General features: G+C 45.4%; 1 long non-coding RNA gene across 1 annotated transcript; it reads right to left on the minus strand.

The window, feature by feature from the left end:
- Positions 1-6,198: 6,198 nt before the first annotated feature.
- LOC140419493 (uncharacterized) lies at positions 6,199-10,149 on the minus strand. The gene is made up of 3 exons (XR_011945823.1): positions 10,051-10,149; positions 9,190-9,271; positions 6,199-7,316 (listed from the first exon to the last, which is right to left on the minus strand). It is a non-coding gene; the product is annotated as an uncharacterized lncRNA (long non-coding RNA).
- Between the last annotated feature and the right edge of the window lie 1,253 nt (positions 10,150-11,402).

The following is an 11,402-nucleotide window of genomic DNA, read 5'->3' on the forward strand; positions in this document are numbered from 1 at the left end:
GGTCCCTTTGTTCCTCAGACGCCCCAGTGTCATGCCGTTCATTGAATGCTTCGTTGTCAAATTACGCCTTCCAAAGTGTGTCACCTCACATTTTTCAGGGTTAAATTCCATCTGCCACGTTTCTGCCCATTTGACCATCCTGTCTATATCTTCCTGTAACCAAAGACACTCAACCTCACTGTTAACCATCAGGCCAAGCTGTGTGACAGCCACAAAGGTAATGATTCTACCCCACACATCGCCATCTATGCCGTTTATATAAATGACAAATAAGAGGGGACCCAGCGCAGATCCCTGTGGTACGCCACTGGACACCGGCTTCCAAACACTAAAGCAGCCATCTGTCATCTTCCTCTGTCTCCTACAGCCAAGCCAATTTTGAATCCACCTTATCATGTTACTCTGTATCACATGTGTATTTGTCTTCTTTATAAAGTCTCCCATGTGGGATCTTGGCAAAGGCTTTGCTGAAATCTATGTAAACTACATCACTACCACCATCGACATACCTGGTGTCAATCAATCAATCAAAATTTGTTAGGAATGACCTCCCGCTGACAAAGCCATGCTGACTATTCCTGATCAAACCTTGCCTCTCCAAGTGGAGATAGATTCTCTCCTTCTGAATTTTCTCTGATAGGTTCCCTACCACTGATGCGAGACTCACTGGTACTTAGTTCCCTGGCTTATCTCGACAACCTTTCTTAAATAGTGGGATCATATTAGCTGATCTGCGGTCCTCTAGCACCTATCTCATCGCCAAAGAGCAATTAAAAATTTGGGTCGGGGCCCCTGCAATCTCACCTCCCACAGCATCCTGGGACACAATTCATCCAGACCTGGAGATTTGTCCACTTTTAAGCTTGTCAACACTTCCAATGTCTTGTCACTCCCTCTGTCAATTCGCTCAAGAACCTCACAGTTTCTCTCCCCGAGTTCCATGTCTATCTCCTCATTCTCTTGGCTGGAGACGGATGTGAAATATTTATTCAACACTCAACCAATGTCCTCTAAAGTTTCTCTCCATTTAGATAATAAATTGCCTTTTTATTCCTCTGACCAAAATTGATAACCTCACACTTATGCATGTTAAATTCCATCTTATCAAATGTATTCTGGAAGTCCAAACACATCTACAGTACCCCCATTATCCGCCTGGCTTGTTACATCTTCCAAGAACTCCAACAAATGAGTCAAACACGATTTACCCTTTACAAAACCACACTACGAAGTCTTACAACACCAGGTTAAAGTCCAACAGGTTTGTTTCGATGTCACTAGCTTTCGGAGCGCTGCTCCTTCCTCAGGTGAATGAAGAGGTATGTTCCAGAAACATATATATAGACAGATTCAAAGATGCCAGACAATGCTTGGAATGCGAGCATTAGCAGGTGATTAAATCTTTACAGATCCAGAGATGGGGTAACCCCAGGTTAAAGAGGGGTGAATTGTGTCAAGCCAGGACAGTTGGTGGGGGATGAATGTATCGCGACATGAATCCCAGGTCCCAGTTGAGGCTGCACTCATGTGTGCGGAACTTGGCTATAAGCTTCTGCTCGGCGATTCTGCGTTGTTGCGCGGCCTGAAGGCCGCCTTGGAGAACGCTTACCCGGAGATCAGAGGCTGAATGCCCTTGACTGCTGAAGTGTTCCCCCACTGGAAGGGAACATTCCTGCCTGGTGATTGTCGCGCGATGTCCGTTCATTACCACACTAACTCTGATGGATTGCGGTTTGGCTTTCCAAAAGTCCAATTACTACTTCCTCAATAATGGATTCCAACAGTCTCCCAACAACAGGCTTAAACTAACTAGTTTCCTACTTTTTGAACAGGAGGGGTTACATTAGACTTTTCCACTAATGCAGTGACATTGTCACTGGTTCAGTGCCCCCCCCCCCTGATCTCTATGAGGTTGTTTGCGGAGAGGAGTCGGAAGCGGCGGATAGTGAGAGTGGAGAATGTCCATAGGGGCTGGTTTAGCACACTGGGCTAAATCACTGGCTTTCAAAGCAGACCAAGGCAGGCCAGCAGCACGGTTCAATTCCCGTACCAGCCTCCCCGGACAGGTACCGGAATGTGGCGACCAGGGGCTTTTCACAGTAACTTCATTTGAAGCCTACTTGTGACAATAAGCGTTTTTCATTCATTGTTTCACATTCAGCAGTCGGGCCGCACTGAGGGTTTGTAAACCCCGCCTCCCGACACGTCACAATGTCAGGGCAATGATTGACGGCAGCTCCAGACCAATAGGGTGAAGGGGGTGGATTCGAAAGGCCGGTCAGAATCAGCTGGTCCTCCAGCCAATCGGAGTGAACGAGGAGGCGGGACTAGGCCGAGTGAAGCATGCGCATTGCGATTAATGGCGGCGTTCTTTCTCGGATCCATGATCCGTAAAGGTGGGAATGGCCGGACCGAGGGCGAGCTCAATTAGGCGCGTCGTTGGACACACTTCTTAAACATGTTATATAAACCGAAAATCCTGAAAAATAACCTACCGGTATCGGGGGGGACCTGAGCGGGGCCTGCAGCTTTCTCACAGACGAGACTAAATGGCGACAATCTCTCTCGCTCGTTGGGGCTGCGCATGCGCATTCGTCAACGTTCTTGGGGCACGAGCAGCAATACACCCACCATCTTTATTGGGGGCAGCAGCGGAGCGCATGCTCAGTCGCCATCATTGTTGAGGGCAATATTTTTGAAATGTTTCACCATGACAGACTGTTTCACTCTGAGTTACAAATTCTTATTTATGAGGCAGAACAATGATACATGTCCAGGGCAGTGACAATAATTCGTATTTATTGTGCCTTGACAAAATCAAGCAATTTAACACATCTCAGAGAAACGTTATAAAATAACAATGACACTGAGCAACATGAGGAGATATTAGCTTTAAAGGAGAATCTTAATGGAGAAAAGTGAGTGAGAGAGTCGGAGAGTTTGAAGGAGGAAATTCCAGAGCTTGTGGCCCAGTCAAATGATAAAAGGCCAGTAATGGTGGAGCGAATAAATCAGGAAAGCTGTAGTGGCCAGAATTAAATTAGTGCAGAGATCTTGAAGGGGTGTGTGAGGAGATTACAGAGATCAGGATGATCACAACTATAGGAATCGAAAAATGGGAAATTTCAACTTTTGGTACTTCTTAAAAGGAAAGTGAGCACAGGGGATGGGTAAACAAGACTTGTTTGTATTGTATTTGTTTTATTGTCACATGTACTGAAGTACAGTGAAAAGTATTCTGTGTACAGTCATCAGTTCGGACATTGAGATGCTGGCATTGAACTGGGGTGAGCACAGTAAGAAGTCTTACAACACCAGGTTAAAGGAGGAAGGAGCAGTGCTCTGAAAGCTAGTGATTTGAAACAAACCTGTGTAAGGACTTTAACCTGGTGTAAGACCTCTTACTGCAGTCATAAGTTCATAAGGTACAGGAGCAGAATTAGGCCATTTGGCCCATCGAATCTGCTCCACCATTCTATAATAGCTGATATTTTCCTCATCTGCTCCCTACAATGCTAAAGACCAAGAGCGGGATTGCAAAATCAGCCAGAGCATCGCCTCGCTAGAACACATGACCTAGGAGCAGGAGTAGGAAATGTAGCCTCCCCCGCCTAAACATCTTCAATGTGATCATGGCTGATTCCATCCTGGCCTCAACTCCACTTTCTCCATAAAGCATTCTCCATAAACCTTCAACCCATCACCAATTAAAAATCTGTCTAACTCCTCCTTGAATTTACTCACTGTCACTACATCCACCACACTCTGGGGTAGCGAATTCCACAGATTCACAATCCTTTGGGAGAAGTAGTTTCTCTTCAAATCTGTTTTTAACTTGCTCCCTCTTATTCTAAGATCATGACCTCTCGGTTGAAATTTCCCACGAGAGGAAGCATCAGCTCCATGTATACTTTATAATCTTTATTATTGTCACAAGTAGGCTTACATTAACACTGCAATGACGTTACTGTGGAAATTCCCTAGTCGCCACATTGCGGCGCCTGTTTGGGAATACAGAGGGAGAATTCAGAATGTCCAATTCACCGAATAAGCACATCTTTTGGGACTTGTAGGAGGAAACCGGAGCGCCCGGCGGAAACCCACGCAGACACCGGGAGAATGTGCAGACTCCACACTGACAGTGACCCAAACCAGGAATCAAACCTGGAACCCTGGCACTGCGAAGCAACAGTGCTAACCACTGTGCTGCCTTGCCACCCATTATCCATACCTTTTACCATCTTCTTTACCTCAATTAGATCTCCCCTCATTCTTCTAAACTCCAGAGAATATAGGCCTAAACTGTTCAATCTCTCCTCATGCGACAAACCCCTCATATGACAAACCCCTCATCTCTGGAACCAATCTAGTGAACCGCCTCTGAACTGCCTCCAATGCCACTACACCTTTCGCAAATAAGGGGACAAAACTGTGCACAATAATGCAGGTGCGATCTTACCAATGCCTTGTATAGTTGCAACAACACTTCCTTACTCAATTCCTTTTGTTAACATTCCATTTGCTTTCCTTATTATCTGCGGCACCTGGATGCTCGTTTTCTGTGACTCATGCACAAAGACACCCAGATCCCTCTGCATAGGAGTTAAACTCCATTTGCCACATTTTGGCCCACTCTCCTAACCTATCGATATCCATTTGTAAGGTTCTTATTTTCTCATTGCAGTTTACTGGCCCACCTATATTTGTGTAATCTGAGAATTTGGCTTTTGAACCTTCTATCCCTGTATCCAAGTCGTTAATATAGATTGTAAATAACTGGGGCCCAAGGACCGAACCCTGTGGCAGCCCACTAGTTACATCTTGCCATCCAGAATAAGAACTATTTATCCTGACTCTCTGTCGCCTGTCCTTCAGCCAGTCTTCTATCCAAGCTAATAAATTACCCTAATCCCATGTGATCTCACCTTGTCAATTAACCTTCTTTGCAGCAACTTAACAAACGCCTTCCGGAAGTCTCGATACACTATATCTACAGGATCCCCATTATCCACTTTGCTTGTTACATCTTCAAAGAACTCACAATTCTTTAGTCCAGAAATTAACTTCTTAGTTAGTATTTGGGATGGTGGAATGAATTCAGTTTTTAAAAATCTGGATTTAAAAGTCTAATGATGACCATGAAACCATTGTTGATTGTCATAAAACCCCATCTGGTTCACTCATTTCAAGGAAATCTCCTGCCCTTACCTGGTGTGGCCCACATGTGACACCAGACCCACAGCAAAGTAGTTGACTCTGAAAATGCCCTCTGAAATGGCTGAGCAAAGCACTCAGTTCAAGGGCAATTAATGATGGGCAGTAAATGCCCAGCCAGCAACACCACATCCCATGAGATTATTTTTTTAACCTTGAGGAAGGATGTGAAGGCATTGGAGTACAGAGTCCAGAGAAGATTCCCAAGAATGATTCCAGGGATAAATAACTGGAGCTATGAGGAGAGGTTGGGTCTGTTTTCCATGTAGAAAAGAAGGCTGATTGGAGACTTGTAGAGGGAATCAAGATCCTGAGGGGTGTGGACAGGGTAAATAATGAAAATCTATTTCCCCTCTGGAGTACATCAAGAACTGGAGAGCACAGATTCAAAATAATTAGCAAAAGGAACAGAAGTGATGTGAGGAAAAAGGTTTTCACCCAGAGGGTGGTTGGTGTCTGGAATGAACATATTAAGAGGGTGATGGAGGCAGCTCCATTCAAGGTATTTCAACAGGAATTGGATTGTTATCTGAAAAGAAAGAATGGCAAGGTTACAGGGATAAGGCAGGGGACTGGGATTAGGTAGGATGTTCTTTCAGTGAGCAGTGCAGACTCGATGGGACGAATGGCCTCCTCCTGAACTGTAACAATTCTGTGGTTCTGTCAGCACAGGCCCTCCGTCATCAGCATTGGAACTGAAACTCCGATCATTACATCAACACAGAACCACACTGGAATTTCAGAAAACTGGCAAATCCTCCGAAAGGCAAGTGACACCAACATCAGGTGAAACTCACCAACCGCCCAATGTCTGCAACAGATTGATAGGATTGGTGAAAGCTCAGCGTTTAATCTGGGAGAAGGTGAACCAGAGAACAGAAATAATTCAGAGTAAGAAAAGATCAAAATAATGTCCCAATCAGTAACAGGAGATCAATCAGTCTTCTCTTATCATAGAGGAAATCAAATATTTAAAACACAGTGTCTGAATCAAAGCTGATTTAATCAATATTTATACAGAATATCAATGCACACCCCAGCTTTCAGCTTATTAATATCAGCAGCAGCAAACTCTAGCTGTCAGAGTGAAGATGGTTCAGTCCGGATGTGATTAACAACACAATCCAAATCCAATCCCTGCCGTCACTTGTGAACTCGCTGGTGCCTCAGCAGTGTAGATGAACGGCTGAATCTCTTTCCACACACCGAGCAGGAGAATGGCCTCTCCCCAGTGTGAACTTGCTGGTGTGCCAGCAAAGTGGATGACTGAGTGAATCCCTTCCCACACACTGAGCAGATGAACGGCCTTTCCCCAGTGTGACTCCGCTGGTGATTAAATAGGTTGGACATCCAAGTAAAACCTTTCCCACAGAAAGAACAGATGAAAGGTCTCTTCCTGGTGTGAGTGTGTTCATGTGTCAGCAGATCCTTCTGGCTTTTAAAGCTCTTCTCACAGTCATGACATTTAAACGGCCTCTGATCAGTATGAACAAGTTGGTGTGTCAGCAGGTCGAATGAACGGGTGAATCCTTTCCCACACACTGAGCAGGTGAATGGCTTATGCCCGGTGTGAGTGCGTTTATGGTTTAACAGATCATTTTTCCTTTTATAGTTTTTCTCACAGTCAGAACATTGAAAAGGTCTCTCCTCACTGTGAATACGGCAGTGTGACAAGAGTTGGGATGAGGTTGTAAAGCCTTTCCGGCACACAGAGCAGGTCAACGGTCTCTCCCCAGTGTGAACTCGCTGGTGTCTCACAAGGTGGGATGATTTAGTAAATTCTTTCTCACACACAGAACAGGTGAATGGTCTCTCCCCAGTGTGACTGCGTTGATGAATATGCAGCTCAGACGGGTAATTGAATCCCTTCCCACAGTCTCCACATTTCCACGGTTTCTCCCCCATGGGATAGCACTTGTGTTTTGACAAGATTGATGATTGGATGAAGCTTTGTCCACACACAGAACATGGAAACACTTTCTCTCCATTGTGAACGGTGCTTTTTGATTCCATGTACAAAAGCTGATAATGGTTCAGGCCGTGTTCAATCAAACGACTGTTTGGTCCTGATGTGATGTTTACAAATTACCCCTTCTAATATTCTGAAAAATTTATTCAAAGAGAAGGAAGAAAGAGTGATAAACACAAAGACTGGTTGTGAAATTAAGCTGAATGAATCTGGTCATTTGTGGGGCCGGCACGAGGAAAAGTGACCATGAAAACTGCGGGATTGTCATAAAAACCCAACTGGTTCACTAATGTCCTTCAGCGAAGGCAACCTGCCACCCGGTCTAGACCTACACAACAATGTAACCTTAATGGGAGGAAACAATATTGATAGGCTGGTTAGAGAATTTGAAAAGTGTGAGGTGATGTATTTTTGGAGGACTAACAAGGAATGGGAATTCACAATCAATGGTAGGACCTTTGGAAGTACGGACGATCAGAGGGACCTTGGTGTACATGTCCATAGAGCTGTGAAGGCCGCAGGCCAGGTAAATAAGGTAGTTAGGAAGGCACATGGGTTACTTGCTTTTATAAGCTGAGTCATAGAATATAAGAGCATGGTGGCTATAATGGAGCTGTATAAACCGTTGGTTAGGACACAGCTGGAGTAGTGTGTGCTGTTCTGGTCGCCAGACTATACGAAGAAAATGAGTGCACTAGAGATGGTGCAGAGGAGGTTCACCAGGATGTTGGCTGGACTGGAACTTTCCAGCTATCAAGAGAGATGGGATTGGCTGGGGTTGTCTTCCTTGGAGCAGAGAAGGCTGAGGGGAGACCTGATTGCGGTCTCTAAAATTATGAGGGGCACAGATAGATAGGAAAGAACCTTTCCCCTTAACGGAGGGATCAATAACCAGGGAGCAGAGATTTAATGTAAGGAGCAGGAGGTTTAGAGGGGATCACAGAATGTGAGGAAAACATTTTCACCCAGAGGGTGGTGGAATCTGGAACTCACTGCCTGAAAGGGTAATAGAGGCGGGACCCTCACAACAATTAAATATTTGGATGTGGCACAGCATACAAGTACTGAAAAATAGGATTAGAGTACATTGGTGCTTGATGGCTGGTGTGCACACAATGGGCCGAAGGGCCTCTTTCCGTGCCTCTAAAGATAGAAGTTGTAGAGGGAGGGAATAAATGAGAAGGGCTTTATGGAGAAACTGCCAAAGCCTCAACCTTCATCAACTGAAAGGACACGCCTTAGCTTCCCCTTCCAAACTCTAAACAACCTGACTTGGATTTACATTCTCCTTAATTCATCATTGCTGGGTGATAATCCTGTACTTCCTTACCTCACACCACTGTGACAGCACCTTCACCACACAGACTGCAGCAACTGACCAAACATCACCTTCCCAGTTATTCCTGAAGGCACCGCCTTTTCAACCTTGACTCTTGCCTGACGTGTGGTGATCCTCAGGTTACATCACCACCAGTCAGCTCTCTCTCAAAACGTGAGGGCAGCCTATGATCTTTGGGACTATGATGACTTTCACTGCTTTTTCTCAAGTAGAAGCTCATGACTGTCAATATGTTGTATTAATACTTTCATGGGGTGTGAGCATTATTGAGAAGGCCAGGTTTTTCTGTCTATCCCTACTTGTGCTTTTGAAGTTGGGGGTGAGCTGCCTCCTTGAACTAATGCAGTCCAGCTGCTGTTGGTGCAGCCATAGTGTTGTGAGAATAGAAGTTTTAGGATGTTTGCGGAGCAACAGCGAAGGCACAGTGATATAGTTCCAAGTCAGATTAGTGTGTGATTCTGAAGGGTAAATGCAGGTGGTGGTGTTTCCACGCACCTGCTCCCTTATCCACATCAGTGGTAGAGTTTGTGGGTTTGGAAGTTGCAGCTGGAGAAGGTGTGGCGAATTACTGGTGATGCTCGTGATGTCCATGGTCCAGTAATTAATTTGAAAAATTTCTATATGTAAAATGAATTAAAAGCCCTGAAATAATTATTTTTTTCCTTACTTAAAACACAGCATTTCAATGGTCCGTGTTTCTAGACTCGGTTTTGTGAGCAATGCCTGCAACAAAATCAAATGCTGGAAATCTGAAATAAAAAGAGAAAATGGTGGAAACACTCATCGGGTTAGACAAGATCGCTGGAGACTGGAGTTAACGTTTTCAGCCACTGAGTCTCCTCCATTAAAACATGGACCATTGACTGCTGTTTAATGGAGGACATGATTCCCACAATCCCCTGCGCCCTAAACTCCGCTCCATCAAACGCGTACATTTCCTATTATGACGCTTCTGCACCAAGAGGACAAGCTGTTGAAATGTTATTCATTTGCATTTTTGCATATTGATGTCCATTGAAGATATGGCTTGACTTCCCATCATTATGTATATATTCCAGATACTTTAGTGGAGAATTTCTACTTCCCTCTTTCTGGGGATAAGAGATACTTAGGTTTCGGGTATAATTTGTTTCTTAATTTTATTGATTGCACCCTCTATCCCTAATTTCCACATCATAGCAAAAAAAACACGTCACTAATTAAGACTTTCAATGGCGGGGACTGTACCCACAGTTCCCCGCGGTCATGAATGCCCCGTATCCACACCACAGAGGGGCGCACATGCGTCATGAGGAACCGAGTTTGAAGCATGCGCAGTGTGATGACGGCGATGAGGAGGGACCTTCCTTTGTCTCCATGATGTGGCGATGCCGGCGTTGGACAAGGGTGGGCACAGGAAGAAGTCTGAGAACACAAGGTTACAGTCCTTTGTCTCATCAGCAGCCAGCAAGGATGTGGAAACATGGAATCAGATAGACGTATAAAGTTTCTAAATATCTGGTGAAGGCTTCAAACTTCGAATACGAACCTGCAGATCCCGTGTTTGCTGCTCTAAGTCTTTCTCCCGGGACAAGACTCTGGTTAACTGCCGCCATCTTGGGTCAGCGTAGAGCACAACGCAACAACGTGGGCGGAACATCAAGGTTCCTATTCCCAGCCGGGTCCTAGTGCCAGGATGGATCGGGCGATAGGCAACTTTTTTAAACCTCCCACTGATGTTTGCAGCCTGGGGGACTCTGTGAGTCATGTATACATTCAGTGTGAGAGGCTGCAGCCCTGTCTCGCTACCTGAACGGGTTATACAACTTTTGGTTACACTTAAGCCCCAGGCTCCTCATGAATAGGTGGGGATGTTAAATGAGTCAGGAGATTTTAAAATTTAGAGCACCCAATTATTCTTTCCAATTAAGGGGCAATTTAGCATGGCCAATCCGCTTATCTTGCACATCTTTGGGTTGTGGGGATGAAATCCACGCAGATATGGGGAGAACCTGCAAACTCCACGCGGACAGTGACCCAGGGCCAAGATATAAATGTAAGCCATCTTAGAGTGCTGACTTTGTTTGCACTGGAATGCTGAATTTGGGTGTGTTTGAGTGCTGTAGTGAGAGTTTGGTGACTGAGGGAGTTGGGTGAGGAGGGAGCAAGGTGCTCCTTTCATTTCATTTCCTCAAAGAGCGTGAAGGGGGCCAGGAGTTTAAAGAGAGTGCAGCTGACTGGGAGTAGAGTGAGAGGGCGGAGTTCCAATTGGTTCACAGGGCTGCTACATTATGTAAGGTAAGAGTTGTTTGTTTTGGGTTTTTAAATTGTAAATAAAAAAATTTGTGTTTTTTTTTTTGGGTGGCAGCAAGCTATCATTGTATCATTTAGCAGAATCACCAATCTTATAGTGTTCATTTGGGACAGTAGCAATAAAGGGCCTAACGGGTGTTTAATCTTTTTTACCCTTTAAATCTCTTTGGGAATTCAAATCGGAGGGGATGGAGGCTAGGGCAGTTGCATGCTCCACCTGTAGGATGTGGGTGGTGAGGGATACCACCAGTGTCCCTGCTGACTACACCTGTGGAGACCGCCATGAGGGAGCTGGAGCTGGATGAACTTCGGATCGTCCGGGAGGCAGAGGGGGTGATAGAGAGGAGTTACAGGAAGGTAGCCACACCCAAGGTGCAGGACAAGAGTAGCTGGGTTACAGTCAGGGGAAGGAAAAGGAACGGGCAGACAATTGAGGGATCCCTCGTGGCCGTTCCCTTCAAAACAAGTATACTGTTTTGGATGCTGTTGGGGTGGGTGGGGGGTGACCTACCGGGGGGATGCCCTAGCGGCCAGGTCTCTGGCGCTGAGCCTGCCTCTGTGGCTCAGGAGGGGAGAATAGAAAAGCAA

This window comes from Scyliorhinus torazame, chromosome 5 (assembly GCF_047496885.1).
Source record: "Scyliorhinus torazame isolate Kashiwa2021f chromosome 5, sScyTor2.1, whole genome shotgun sequence".
Lineage (NCBI taxonomy): Eukaryota > Metazoa > Chordata > Chondrichthyes > Carcharhiniformes > Scyliorhinidae > Scyliorhinus > Scyliorhinus torazame.